The following is a 15,613-nucleotide window of genomic DNA, read 5'->3' on the forward strand; positions in this document are numbered from 1 at the left end:
CTGGACATTTTTTGGTGGGACGTCCTTTATTGGATTCCCCTGAATCAGGAGAACTTGAAAAAATTGGGTCCCTAGATCGCTGGAAACTGGTGCAAAAATTAAAACGAGACTTTTGGCAAAAATGGAAGGACGAATACTTGGTGTCTCTTCAAAAACGTACCAAGTGGAAGTCTGAAAAGAAGAATCTGGAGGAAGGTGCAATCGTTATTATAAAAAACGAAAATACCCAACCGTCGAGGTGGCCCATGGGACGCGTTGTTGAAGTCCACAAAGGGTCAGACGGCAATGTACGAGTCGTTACACTAAGAACAAAGGACGGACTCTACAAAAGACCAATACATAAATTATGTCCACTCGAGACTTCTGAAGAAGAATCGGAGAGTAAAATTTCACAGCAAACATGCCAGCTCACCCGTTTAAAAGAATATAATGGATCAAAAAACACACAAGTTAATGGAATTAAATTTTTGATGTTGATGTTATTAGTATTAATTGCATTTGGACGAGCAAAGAGTTCAACAACCAATATGAGCACAACACCTGATATGACAATTAAAAACTTAGACGAAAATGTGGGAATTTACTTAGACCCAATCGGAAAAATGGATGTGGTGGCATCAAAATGGAGACTTGTAGTTTACTACGATTTAGATTCATATATTGAAGAAACCAATAATATTTCAAGCTACATAACTAAACTACAAGACAAGTGTTCCAAAATGTTCTACTTCAGCGAGCAGTGCAGTTTAATAACAGCAAACTTAAAGAGAAGATATGAAGTACTGTCTGAAAATAACAAACTATTAATAATAACCAACAGGGTAAAAAGAGCTCCACTTGAATTTGTTGGTTCACTCTACCACATTTTATTCGGTATTATGGACAGTGATGACAGAGAATCTTTAGAAGAAAACATGAAAAATCTTTTGGACAACCAGCATGAACTGGATGGCTTAAACAAGAGGCAAACATCACTGGTAAATGCTACAGTAAATGTCTTAAAGAAAACGACAGACGAAGTAAACGACCAATTTGTAAGAATCAATGGTCAAATTAATGAAATACGCAATACGACACTTCAAGCTCATAATGCATACAAAGCAGGAATGATATTTCAGTTAGCAGCAATGCAACTTGATGCAATGTTAAGTGAATGTAATGATGTGCAAATGGCAGTTATAAGCATCCTCATTGATGTTAATAATCACCATATAAATCCGTTGTTATTAAAACCATCCCAACTACAAGAAGAGATTCACAAGATTCGGAATAAAATCTTAGGGAAGTTTCGTTTACCTGGTGATGGTACAAAAAATGGATTGAAAGAAACATTTCGCCAAATGAAAGCGAGGGGATTCATACTTGGCCGGCGTTTAGTAATAGACGCGGAGATTCCACTACTTCACTCAGAAGCATCGGACGTTTTTCGGGTAATTGACGTGCCAATACGTCAGGGAGATATTATTGTGACACCAAAAATATACACCGAAATACTTGTCTTCAACTTCCAATTAGACGCATACAATCTAATGAGTCAGGCACAACTAAATCTCTGTCTAAAAAACGAAGAAACGCACTATATTTGCCATGGTAATTGGCCATGGAAAACTGCAGCAGATAGATCATGTGAGATATCACCAATAAAGAAAGCAAAAACAGCAAGCTGTCATTTTGAACGAGTTGGTCAGCAAGACAAATGGATTCAGTTGACTAAACCAAATACATGGTTGTTTAAACAATTTACGACCACGGCTATTCATATAAGCTGTGGAAATTCTGAGCACAAATTGGTTAAGCTTCCAGCACAAGGGCTTCTAACATTAAGGCCACAATGCACGGTTAGATACAACGGAGGTTTCCTTACTTCACCGCAACAAGTTAAGTCTGAAACCATCAGCCATTTCGAGGAACAGACGATATGGACGAAGGCACTGGACGAAGTTGCAGAGGAAAGAATCAAACCTATACAGGCAACGATAATAAACAACAAAAATGAACTACTCAAAATTCAACGAGACTTGGAAAGGTTCAAGAGGGAAAACATTCACCTTAAGGGCTTGGACCTTCACCACATAAGCGGTCACAGCGGATTTATATTAAGTTGCATTTTGGTTATTATTTTAGTAATCTATATAGTACGAGGCATAATATTCAGGAAAAGAATTTTAGCCCTTTCTGTTGGCCCGCAGAATGTTCAAACATTATGAACATAACAAATCTATAGATAACCCAATGTGTATGTGAAATAAAGATAAGACAGATTACCCTAAGCATACACTGACGGTTATCTACAGATAATTTACATAAGTAAGAATAGATTGATAAGAACATAGACATTAAGAATAGAAGATAAGACTAGAAAATTGTATATATATAGTAGGAACGTAGTGAAATAAAATTAGTATTCATTCGACTTACAACCGAGTTTTACTCAATCACCAATTTTGTTTTAAAACTTTTTTTTACAAAAAATTATTTATAAAAAATTAGTTTTTTTAAAAAACGGCTCTAACGATTTTGAAAATTTTTTTTCTAAAAATGCATCTTAATATATCAATCAAAACTGCATACTTGTTTTGGAGGGCAATTTGATTTCAGATTTTATTTTATTTAAAAAAAAAAAATGAATTTTATTTTTTTTTTTCCAAATTTCTATATATAAAACGTCTTAACAATTTAAGCAACTTTAACTCTAAGAGCAAGTTCGTGCGACCCAGTCGTGAATTTTAATTTTTTTCGTTTTGTTGATATATTCTGGTTTTTATGCTCATTGACAAGCGTGAAATTAGTTATACATAAACAATGAAAAACGTATTTAAATTGGTTATCTCTGTTTATATTTCTGATAATTTTTTATTGAAAAATGCTTTTATTTCAAAGGAGCCTTAAATCGCCAAGTTCAAAATTAAAAGAGCCAAATTCCGATAAATCGTAAATCAAAATTTCAAGGAGCGTGTGAAATGTTCAAGGAGCCTGTTTGGGGATAAATAGCCAGTTCTGGCAACAGTTGTCTACGTTAAACACCGTTTTCAAAAAGGTATAAACCATTTTTCTAGGGCCAGAGGTTGGGGCGCCATCTCGTGTTAAAATAAAAATCTGAAAAATTAGAAGATTTTTTTTTTATTAAATTTACAAACAGTTTTTCCACTTAGGAACTTGATTCAAAAATAACGAACGCCCTTGGTGCGTACTTGTAGTGAATTTTATTTTTTACATTTTTAAGTAGGTACACATTGTCGTCGGTCCAAAGAAAAAAAAAAAATCCACTAACTACATACGATTTCAATAGCAGTAAGTGAGTTTTGTAGGTTTTCAACTAAAACAGCTTTAATAAATTAAAGCATAGTTAACTATAACTTTAAAACCTATAATTTCCTGAACTACTTTTTCTAATTTTTGGATAACAAAATTTACATACATATATGTAGTGTAGTTATTCTAATATGCATAAGCTTAGGTATATACCAGAAAAAAAAATTAAACCATCATCATCAAGCTACATAATAACTTAATTATTAGATTTCAAAAAGGCGTTTCATCCATCTTATGTTAACATTAATGTCGTCAAAAGTCTCTTTTCTTTTTGACACATCCCAAACATTATTTATTTATATTTAAATGTCTTTATCGTTCAAATCTATTCGCATATCACTCACAGGATAAATAAATAACAACAAACCCATTAGTATCAAGGTTTCTTTAGACATATTGATTACACTTTAGTTCAATCACTTCTTTACTATATATTCTAATCGAAATGTAAATATATATACAATCTATGTTTATATAGATTGCGTGTGTAACTCTTGACATTTTTTGTGTTTCTCTTCTTTTGTCCAATAAAGTCTTGTGACGTCCTTTAAATTCATTTGTATTCTTAGGGTTAACACAAATATTAAATAACGAAAGTCTTTACTTTCGAAAGGTCATAACTTATATAATATAGGTCCCATTCAGACTGAATAAAATGACATTTGGCACTTATAGTTTATTTAGGAACAGATGCTTTTGTTGCTTTTGTTACTTATTCGTTCATTCATTTATGTGTTTTGGTTTTGGAGTAGGTTTTTCAAGATACAAGGTGTTTTGTAAGTTGTTTCTTAAGAAGATATACTCGACAAAAAGCAATGTTTTGAAAAAGGAATACTTACTTGGATAAAATGCTCTTATTAAAATTTACTATTTTTATTCGATTTTGGAGACTATGAAAACTCGATGAAATATTTCGAAATTGAGTATGTTGCGTGCATGCCTTTTAAAACACCCTATTAAATTTCATCAAAGTTTGACATTTTCTATTTCGACCTTCAAGTTCAATATATTTTTCGATCAAAGTAAACTGTGGACGAAGAATCGATAAAATTGGTATAGTAAAAGTCACGAAATAGTGTTACATTACACAAAAATTGTATTTTGTCTAGATACTTTGACTAATAAATTTTCTTAACACATTTTAGATTTTCTTTTTTTTTTGTCTTGACAAGGTGTAGTACAATTTACAAAAGATTACAAACTAATTGGGTTCTAATGATATTCCACACTCACAAAAACAATCGACATCAAAATGAAGTGTTGAATCATTACTAATTAGGTGTTGATTGTTGTTGTTTATGCTTGGTCACTAATTATTTATTGTTTTAGGTTATAGAGCTTTTGGACTCAGTAAATATCCTCATCAATATGTGTGTCACTTGGAATGTAATAAAGAAATATTGGCTATTGACAACACGAAATAGAAAAAAAAAAACAAAAATAAAGAAAATATGTGTAACGTAACGAAAACATGTGAACTCATGTAAGGGATATGAAACTACGATACAGTGACGGATACAAAATTTTTTATTGGGAGTGGCATTGTTTTGCACACAAAAAATTGATTTAAAAAAAACTTAAAAGCCAAGTCACATGAGGTCCAGTTTAACTTAAGGCAAAATCTACAATAGCTTATTTGAAAGGTTATATCCTGAAAAAGAAGACTAAATAAATATTTTTATAAATTCTATCATTAAATAGGGCATATTTCGACAAAGTTGTTATTGAAAAAGTGGTAGAGAAATTTTTTTTACAGAAATTTGAGTTGAACCACTGCACTGGAAAGATAATGAAAAAAAGTCTCATACGGATTTTTTTCTTAGGCCCTGATTTTTTAAATATGAATCTATTTTTTAGGGTTATTTTCGATTGTTCTTTTATTTTTTTTGGAACTTTTAAAAGCTTGCACAAAATCTTCAAACTTATTGAACTTGCAGGTGAGATCGACTTACGAATGTGTGCAAATTGGATTTCTCAAATGATTTTTTACTGAGAAGTTAGAAAAACTATTTTTTTTTCCATCATTTTTTTTGGCCGATAGGTGAAATTTATAGGAAAGATAGAAAATAGACAGGACTATATTTTTTTTTTACAAAATTTCAATTATTTTCAAGGTCACATTTCTGAGATAGCGGTAGATAAAAATGTTTTTTTTTTTTAACACGTAATATTTTTTAATTTAAGTAGATAGTATAACCTTTCATTTTTTATATCATTCAAAACAGTATTTATGCTCTTTAATCTATAAAATCTTAAATTCAAAAAATGCAAAATTTTTTCAACATGCCTGTGGAGTCGAAGAAGTATACCGCTCAGTTTTAAATTTTATCATTTTTAATAAATAATATCTTTTTTTATAGGCGGTATATAATTGTGGTTTAAAATTTGTGGTAGGTTTTGATATAAAAAAATGGACAAAAGGTTAGTGGAAAGGAAAAAATTTAATTTTTTTTTTCAACTGATTACATCCATCTACTATTTTTATACATGTTGTACAGGCATGATTGTGACGAATATATTTAGTTAAGACAATAACCTTTCAAATGATATAAAATTTACAGTAGGTTTTCATGTAAAGACATTAACAAAATGTTTTGTTAAGAAAACAAAAATAAATTTTTTTCGATTTTTCCATGATAAATAAGTGATTTCAAAAAATCGTACTTTCTACAGAATATAATAGACTTAAATATATTTTTTATCTTTAGAAAAAATATTATACTTTAAGACAATATTATTTTTGTGTAAGCTTTTCATATGAAAAAAATTACAAAATGATAAAAGAAAAAAAATTTGTTTTATTTTTCGCTTTCTTTTGTAAAATCTGATTTGCTTTAAAAAAATTAAAACAACGATAATTCAGTGATATTAATTGTATTCAATTAAAAAAAAAAAGTATAAAATTTTTCATCAACCTTTTTTTATGACGTTATCACGAAAATTATAGGACGTAAACGGACCTTACAGTTTTTAAACTCAAAACTTTTACCTTACTACTTCGCTTGGATAAAGGGTAATCAAATTACTTTGTTATATACTAGCTGACCCGGCGGACTTCTCTCGCCATTTCTTGTATTTATTTCTAATTTTCGACTCTGTAATTAGTTAATTTTCAAAGTTAAAAGAGGATCAAAACTTGAAAAGTTCATAAAATGAGTTTAAAAATGTCAACTTTTAAATTTTTAGCAAAAGTGGCCTATGCAACATACTCATGCATGCCCATGATTAAAACCTATATTTCCTATAAGTTTGAGATTTTTTGCAGACTTTTAAAAATTCCAAAAAAATAAAAGACTACTCAAAAATGTCCCCAAAAATTAGGTTGATTTCAAAAATTTGTATTTCAAAATACAGGGCCTATGAAAACAATCCATATTAGACCCCTAATTTTTTTTTTTTTCAATATCTTTCTAAAAGTGTAACTCAAATTTCTGTGCAAAATTTTGCGTAACTGTTATTCGTCTTTTGTCGAAGGTCTATGACTGCAAAAAAAACCTTCACAACTTGGTTTTGAAATTTTTTTGAATTTTTTAATACCTTTTTTAACTATTGAATAAATTTGTCTATCATTTAAAAAAAAAGTCAACTCTTTACAACTTACCGTTAAGAAAATAGCCTCTTTTTTCAATGTCGTGTTACCCCTATTTACCCTATAAAATCTTAAATTTTTTTGCCTTAAACCTTCTCCTCTTTGATTTAAAAAAAAAATTAAGAAAATAAGTCAGTCGGTGTGGCCGGTTAGCGAACGTACACAAAACCATACCTACTTTAATATACATATATAATAGATTATAATTATATTTCTTTTTATTTAATTTTTTTTTTTCGAAAAAAAAAAAAAAATTTGTTACGAGCCTGAAGGAATAAACTATAAATGTTACTGAGTAGAGCAAGTTTTCTATATCACACAATTATAGTTGGTGATTTATAAACAAAGCACGTTCTTAAAATCAGTAACCGTCAGACATTATAAGCAACCCCTAAGGATCATTATGGTAAATAATAAGATATTCAGTTTTGAATCAAGTTTTCAACAGGTCGTTGACATTTGGAAAAAAGAATTATAGTGTTTAAACTTTTTCTATGTAGACTGCTTTCTTCTGAATGGTGACAGGTTTTGGTTATTTTTTTGTTTTATTAAATAAGTGATGAGAATAAATAATGAATGTGTGGATAGCACGTATTTGCTATACGAAATCAAAGGCTTGCAAGCACTTAGAATTAATAAGCAATTAAAACTATATCACTATTTATATTTATCACTATGAAAAAAAGATGAATTTAATGGAATTCGTTTTTCTAAATTAATATTATGTTTTCTTTCTTTTTTTTAGTATCAAAGCTTTAACCATTCCATTGTTAGCCTGATGAGGATGACATGTCACAATCTGCTTTCTACGGACAATTCTCAACTTGCAAAGGGTCGTGGTCCATACAAAAAGAATATATGTACACTAGAGTGACCGCAACTCCCATAGAAAAAATTTGTTGTCGAATTTTTTTCGGGGGAACCCCATAAAATGTTCCGCCTTTGCAGATTTTTAGATAGCCAAAATTTCAGCTCGATTGGATAACTCTAAATGGTGCCGACACTCGCTCAAAGTATCAAAAATCTCTGTTTTTTCACTGTTTTTCCAAGAAAATTAGCTCTAGCTCCCAAACAAATCGGGTTATTTTCACTTTTTATATATTAAATTAAAGGTAGTGTTGTTACACATAATTCAAATGCTAAATTTGTTTAGTTTTACTGAAAACGAAAAATATTGTCATCAATTTAAATTTTCAGTACTTACCTCAAAAAGAGCTGAAGTGCAAACTCGATTTAAAATTAAACTTTTTTTTAACTGTTTTATTCTGCGGATTGGGATAGAATGGATGTTTCTCTATCTCTGGGCCCTCGGGTAGCAAAAGTATGAGGTATAGTCGTGGGGTGAAAGAGCTATTAACAATGAAACTTTCTATGTTATTGGATCGATGTAAGGCATCTGATAGAAATGCTTTTCACATAATTATAGCTACAATAGAAGCACTAGGGCAAAATCCAATTGACGTTGTAGTTTCAAAATCAAACTTACATTCGACAAGAAAAACTTTTGCTTGGTTTAATGCCCCAAGAGCTTATCTGGCTCCTAAACAAGATCTTGATCTTTTGCGTAATAACATTGAATACCGCAAGATAGACAAAGATATTTCAGAGAAGGCTCTTGCTAAATTCTCAAACCATTTATGGTATTTGAGTTCAGAGCTGGCAGTTCTGGCGTTCTTTGACCTAACTTTACGAGATGGCGAAAAATTAGAAACGGCCAACATAATTTTGAAAACCAGTGAAACGGAAACCAACAGAATAGTAAATCCAAAGCTACAGACACATGAAGATGAACAATTTGTCAGAGCAGGGTTAACAAATATTGTGAACAAAGAAACATTGAACTTTTTAAGCCGATTGAAAATAGACACAAGTTTTCTCAAAGAACCTCCAAATCTTTGGCCCGAAAACCCGCATTTTAAAGATGGCTTTAAAAAAGTGCAATCACTTAAAGTCGTAAATGACATGACAGAAAGAGGAGTCAAATTAATAACCGATTTTAATAACCTTTTAACTAAAGATGAGGAACAAAAACAATATGTACTTCAAGTAGTCAGTGAGTGCCGAAAATTGTATCCTGATGCTTCCAAAACTACTTTGTAAATCTGTTGATTAAATTTTTTTAGTATTTACTTCATTAATTATGTATAAGAAATGTAACACGATGTTATTTTTTTTGTTTTTTAGGCCGTGTGTGAATTGCGTAAAATAGTTCACATAGTGTAAAATATTTGACACTGTTGAGGTGAATAAAAAATTTTCAGCTGTTAAAAATTTATTGGGCTCTGGGACCTGGTTAAATTTGAGTTAAATTTTTTTTGCAGATGGTTTTGTTTTGTTTTTTTTTTTTTTTTTTTATTAAAAAGGAGTTTCATAGCAGAAAAGAGGCAGAGAAAAATATTAAACAATAAGCCATACAGCTGAAATTTTTTTGTTCACCTCAATAGTGTCAAAAATTTTACACGGTGTACTATTTAACGCAATTCACACACAGCCTTAGAATTCTGTTAAATGTTTCGTTTTTTTAAATAAAATAGTTTAAAAAAAAAGTTTCATTTTAAATCGAGTTTGCACTTCAGCTCTTTTTGAGGTAAGTACTGAAAATTTAAATTGATGACAAAATTTTTCTTTTTTAGTAAAACTAAGCAAATTTAGCATCTGAATTACGTGTAGCAACACTACCTTTAATTTAATATATAAAAAGTGAAAATAACCCGATTTGTTTGGGAGCTAGAGCTAATTTTCTTGGAAAAACAGTGAAAAAACAGAGATTTTTGATACTTTGAGCGAGTGTCGGCACCATTTAGAGTTATCCAATCGAGCTGAAATTTTGGCTATCTAAAAATCTGCAAAGGCGGAACATTTTATGGGGTTCCCCCGATTAAATTTCGAAAATCGATTTCTTGCGGTCACTCTAATGTACACAATAGATGGAGAATCCAAATCAACCGACATGCAAGGAGGTAGGAACTTTTTTACTTCAGAAGGTCCTGACGGTTTTTATTCATGTTAAATTGCCATTTTAACTTTCAAAGAAATATCACTTTCATGTATGTAACGTTATCACACTTGAAGGAATTTTATTGCTGAATAACGTACATAAGATGTTTTTTTTTTTATATTGTTTCAAAGGTGAAATGATTTAAATTCAAAAAATAAATGAAAGTTTCTGACGTTGAGATGTTGACAAAAAAAAAAAAAAAAAACTACAAAGCACTTTGTCATTTATGTAGTTATGAGCCGTCACCGAAATGAATATTGGTTTTTACGATAACAGGAGCAAGCATATTTATATTTTTTTATTTGTTCTTTTATATAGCCTTAACTGCATGGAATGCATATTTTTCAATATACCCATCAGTTTATCTTTTTGTGGCAGTTTTATAAGGAAAAATGTAAAGTTAATATTTTTGATCGTAGGTTATAAGCCTTTGGTTAAATTCTTTATGAAAGAATTTTAAATTTTTATTTTCTCATAACAAGTATGGTAGCAGGAATAAAAATACTCTTTACCTTTGACAGTGGGTGACAGTATTTTACTGCCTTTAAACCACCCACAGAAATTGTTTTGGCTATATTTTTATATAAATCTATCTATTTTTTAATTTTTATGATTTTGATTTTCACACGTTATTGTCAACGTTGGTATACTTTTTTGGCTTCTCTTTTCATCATGAACTTAATCTATCAATTCATTGATCATTTCGGTTAAACATTGTCTAGTACCTATGTATTTCTATTGGAAGACCTTTTTTCTAAAATATTTTCCTTCGGGATTTGGTGTTCAAAATATGAATGACGAATTAAAAAAAAAATGTTATCCTAATGAAACAATGGCCGAAAATCCTTTAATTCATTAAAAATATTTTTGGTGAAAGGGTGTTTTTTTTTAAGGGATTGAATGATTTTGTGAAAGATATCATATTATATGGATACTAGCTGACCCGGCGGACTTCGTTCCGCCATTTCTTGTATTTATTTCTAATTTTCGACTCTGTAATTAGTTAATTTTCAAATGAAAAAGAGGATCAAAACTTGAAAAGTTCATAAAATGAGTTTAAAAATATTCACTTTTAAACTTTTAGCAAAAGTGGCCTATGCAAAATACTTAGGCATGCGCATAACTAAAACCTATATTTTCTATTAGTTTGAGATTTTTTGCAGGCTTTTAAAAATTCAAAAAAATTAAAAAAAACTACTCAAAAATGTTCCTAAAAATTAGTTGTTTTTCAAAAACTCATTTCAAAATCGTTTCGTTCTAATGGTGTAACTCTTATTTCTGTAAAAAAAATTTCCCTACCTGTAATAAAACTTTTGTCGAAGGTCTACCACATGTTTTCACTGCGAAATACCCTTCACAACTTAATTTTGAATTTTTTTAGAATTTTTTCAATTCGTTTTTCAACCTAAAAATAAATTTATCTGTCATTTAAAAAAAATTCAACTCTCTTCAACTTGCCGTTTAGAAAATAGCCTCTTTTTTCAATATCGTCTTACCCCTTTTTACCCTATAAAATCATAAATTTTTTAGCCTTAAACCTTCTACTGTTATTCCCCTTTGATTAAAAAAAAAAAAATAAGGAAAATAAGTCAGAAAATAAGTACAAATATAGTCTTGCCCATTATCTATCATTTACTTACCTATCTATTGAAGAAAAAAAGATAAAAATAAAAAACTGTTAAAAACGGCCAAAAAAATTGTTTTTCCCGTTATTCGGTCAAAAGTTTGTATATGCATGTGCATGATTAAAACCTATATTTCCTATAAATTTGAGATTTTTTGCAGACTTTTAAAAATTCCAAAAAAATAAAAGACTACTCAAAAATGTATCTAAAAATTAGGTTGTTTTTCAAAAAATTTTATTTCAAAATACAGGGCCTATGAAAAAAATCCGTTTTAGACCCCTAATTTTTTTTAAATATCTTTCTCATGGTGTAACTCAAATTTCTGTGCAAAATTTTGCGTACCTGTAATTAGTCTTTTGTCGAAGGTCTGACTGCAAAAAAAACCTTCACAACTTGGTTTTGAAATTTTTTTGAATTTTTTCAATACCTTTTTTAACTATTGAATAAATTTGTCTATCATTTAAAAAAAAAGTCAACTCTTCACGACTTACCGTTTAGAAAATAGCCTCTTTTTTCAATGTCGTGTTACCCCTATTTACCCTATAAAATCTTAAATTTTTTTGCCTTAAACCTTCTCCTCTTATGCCTCTTTGATTTAAAAAAAAATTAAGAAAACAAGTCAGTCGGTGTGGCCGGTTAGCGAACGTACACAAAACCAAACTTTAATATATATAATAGATGCTTTATCTAAGCTTGGTTAAAATTCTTCCTTTACTAGAACTTAGAACTCAGAATCTAAAAAGTACAAAAAAAAAAAAAACTGAAACATGAAGCCAATGAAAATCTAAGCATCTTAGGTAAGTATGCAAGGTGATAGGGTTTTTTTAAGATATAAGGGAAATCCGCGGTAAGTCGACCTTATTAAAAAAGTTATATCAAAAATAGAGCATTTTTTGTGGTGTAGAGAAAATATGGGTTTATTTTATTTTTGCTTCTCCTATAAACGAAAATATTTATATTTATATGTTTCTCGGTTGTTAGTTCATTTAATCTTTGCCTATTTTTCTCACTTTAATTTCAGCATTTGTTAAAGCATTTTTCTATAAAATGTTATTTTAATTCAAACATTTTTTAGATTGAAAAATTAAAAAAAATCCATTTAATAAATAAAATACATGACTGCATCACACGAACTTGCTTTTATCACTGAAAAAAAAAATTGATAATTACAGCTATCAAATTAACATTTTTCAGTGACAAAAGTCGTCCAACAATTAAAATATCAATTTTGATATTTTATCATATCATTTTGACATTTTTTAATTTCATGTGGGATAGTGAAAATTTCACTTTGACAATTAAAATATCAATGTTGACTAGATTTTACGTTTTAGTTTATTATAATGAAACCTATTTCTTTCCTTTTTTATTATTTTTATTATTTTAAGAATTTTCTTTTAATACAGTCAAATAAGGAGAAAAAAGGGGTAAATCTCGGAATGAATGTTAGTAGAAATTTTTTTTGCTCAATATCTTCCTTTTGCCATTCTATAACATATCTCAAAAGTCTAGAAAAATCTCATGTCCGCTTGTCGCGATTTCAAGGCCAAATCGCGAAATGGAGATTTTCAAAATTAGCAAAAATAGGCTATGGTATTATATACACATATGATACATGATTTCAAGGTATATTTTAATGCTGATTCCAAAAAATCTAAAATTAAGACAATCTGACGTCTCTGGAAAAAGTTATACCTGTTTTTCATCTGTCAACTCATATTATTATAACAGTTGCAAACTTACTGCCGAAAAACCCTTAAAAGTTATGATAGACGAACCAAATTTTGCATGAAGATTTTAGAATCCATCATTATTAAAAATCAAAACGATCCCTTACAAAAAATATATACACCTACGAAATAATGGTATTTTTTGATGGAGGGGCAAATTTTAGGATATGCACTAAAGAAGATTCTTGTTCATCTTAGGAATAAGTGCAAATAGCCTAATTTTTTCATTTTAATCTTTGTTTGGATATTCTTTAATTACCCTCAAAAATCTAAAAAAATCTCATGTCCGCAAGACCTAATTTTCTTGGTTTGAAAATAAGGTGCAGATTTTAAAAAATTAATAAGAAAAGTTTAAATTTTTATATGTATACCAACTTAAGCGACATGATTTAAAGGTATTTTTTAACACTAATTCCAACAAAACTCACAAACAAGTCAACCTGACCATCCCTGAAAAGTAATGCACCTTATTCATGTTGATCTGACACAAATATCTAAGGTGTAGTTTTTCAATTTTTTTAAATCTGCACCTTATTTTCAAACCAAGAAAATTAGGACTTGCGGACATGAGATTTTTTTAAAATTTTTGAGGGTAATTAAAGAATATCCAAACAAAGATTAAAATGAAAAAATTAGCCTATTTGCACTTATTCCTAAGATGAACAAGAATCTTCTTTAGTGCATATTCTAAAATTTGCCCCTCCATCAAAAAATACCATTATTTCGTAGGTATATATATTTTTGTAATGGATTGTTTTGATTTTTAATAATGATGGATTCTAAAATCTTAATGCAAAATTTAGTTCATCTACCATAACTTTTAAGGGTTTTTCGGCAGTAAGTTTGCAACTGTTATAATAATAAGAGTTGACAGATGAAAAACAGGTATAACTTTTTCCAGAGACGTCAGATTGTCTTGATTTTAGATTTTTTGGAATCAGTATTTAAAAATACCTTGAAATCATGTATCATATGTGTATATAATACCATAGCCTATTATTGCTAATTTTGAAAATCTCCATTTCGCGATTTGACCTTGAAATCGCGACAAGCGGACATGAGATTTTTCTAGACTTTTGAGATATATTATAGAATGGCAAAAGGAAGATATTGAGCAAAAAAAATTTCTACTAACATTCATTCCGAGGTTAAACCCTTATTTGACTGGATTATTTCTTTTTTCAAAACATTACTGAAAGGGAGTATTCTTTACAAAATAATGGTGATATTATTTTTTCTATTATAGGTTTTGTTATTTTTTCCCAAACTATGTGAAGTAAAATCTTAGTGCCGATCAAATTTTCTCAGTAAATCATACATTTTACTTCGAAAAAACATAAAGCGCCTTTAAATTAGTACACATTAAGAATTTTTTATTTAATATAATATTTTTCAATAATTTGGAATGATAAATTGTTATGAAAAAATGATAATAAAATATCAAAAAAAATTTCCAAAATGTGACATTTAAATATCATCCTGATAATAAAAAAAGTTGTCATAAATATCATAAAACACATTTTATAGAGCATTTTTGGCTGATATTTAAAAAATGTTAAATTGATATTGGTTTTTTTTTTTCGGTGTAGTTCAAGTTGCTTAAAATTTAAAAATATCTGTACAACAAATTTTGTAAATCTTTGTAGACCGCCAAATTAGGTCCCGACTTTGGGATATTTTTTCAAAATTAAATTATTTCCCAATGAAATAAAGCCTCAACGAAATAAAAAAAATGCCCCTAAAATAAATGGAATAGAATCTCCAACTTTTTTGATTTTCTTTAAATTGAAATATAACCCCAATTTTTCTTTTTCATAATAAACTTTATTTTTAGATAATTATATATAACCCCAAACTGCTAGGTACACAAATATTTGAATTGTATAATGCGCAATTTCCCTGCAACAATAAGAACACTCTTACAAAAAATTTAGTGATTTTTTTCAGCTGTTCTGTGCTATTCCAATGCTTTTCAATGCCAAGATCGTGCTTCAAACCATTAGTTTCCTTGCTACGCCCTGATGATTTTTTCATGCACGATCTTCACATTGAATAGCATTAGTAAGTACCAGAATAGCTTAAATATGAGTACAATAAAACGTTCTTTACCATCTCTCGGGTCTTGGTTAGCGGATTTTGGAAATTTGTTTGTGAAAAACAATTTATTTTAGCATTTTCATTTAAATTTGGACAAAAGATTATAATGGAATTGATGGAAAACAGCAGCCTAACTGCAAGTATGGAAACATACAAAAAATGAAACAAAACAAAAAAAGGACTTAAATAGGTAGTTTTTCAAATAAAACGAAATTAAGCCCTAAAACTAGTTTTGTGCTTTTATTTAATTTGTGCCTTATTT

Source organism: Episyrphus balteatus, chromosome 2, assembly GCF_945859705.1.
Source record: "Episyrphus balteatus chromosome 2, idEpiBalt1.1, whole genome shotgun sequence".
In the NCBI taxonomy this organism is placed as follows: Eukaryota; Metazoa; Arthropoda; class Insecta; order Diptera; family Syrphidae; genus Episyrphus; species Episyrphus balteatus.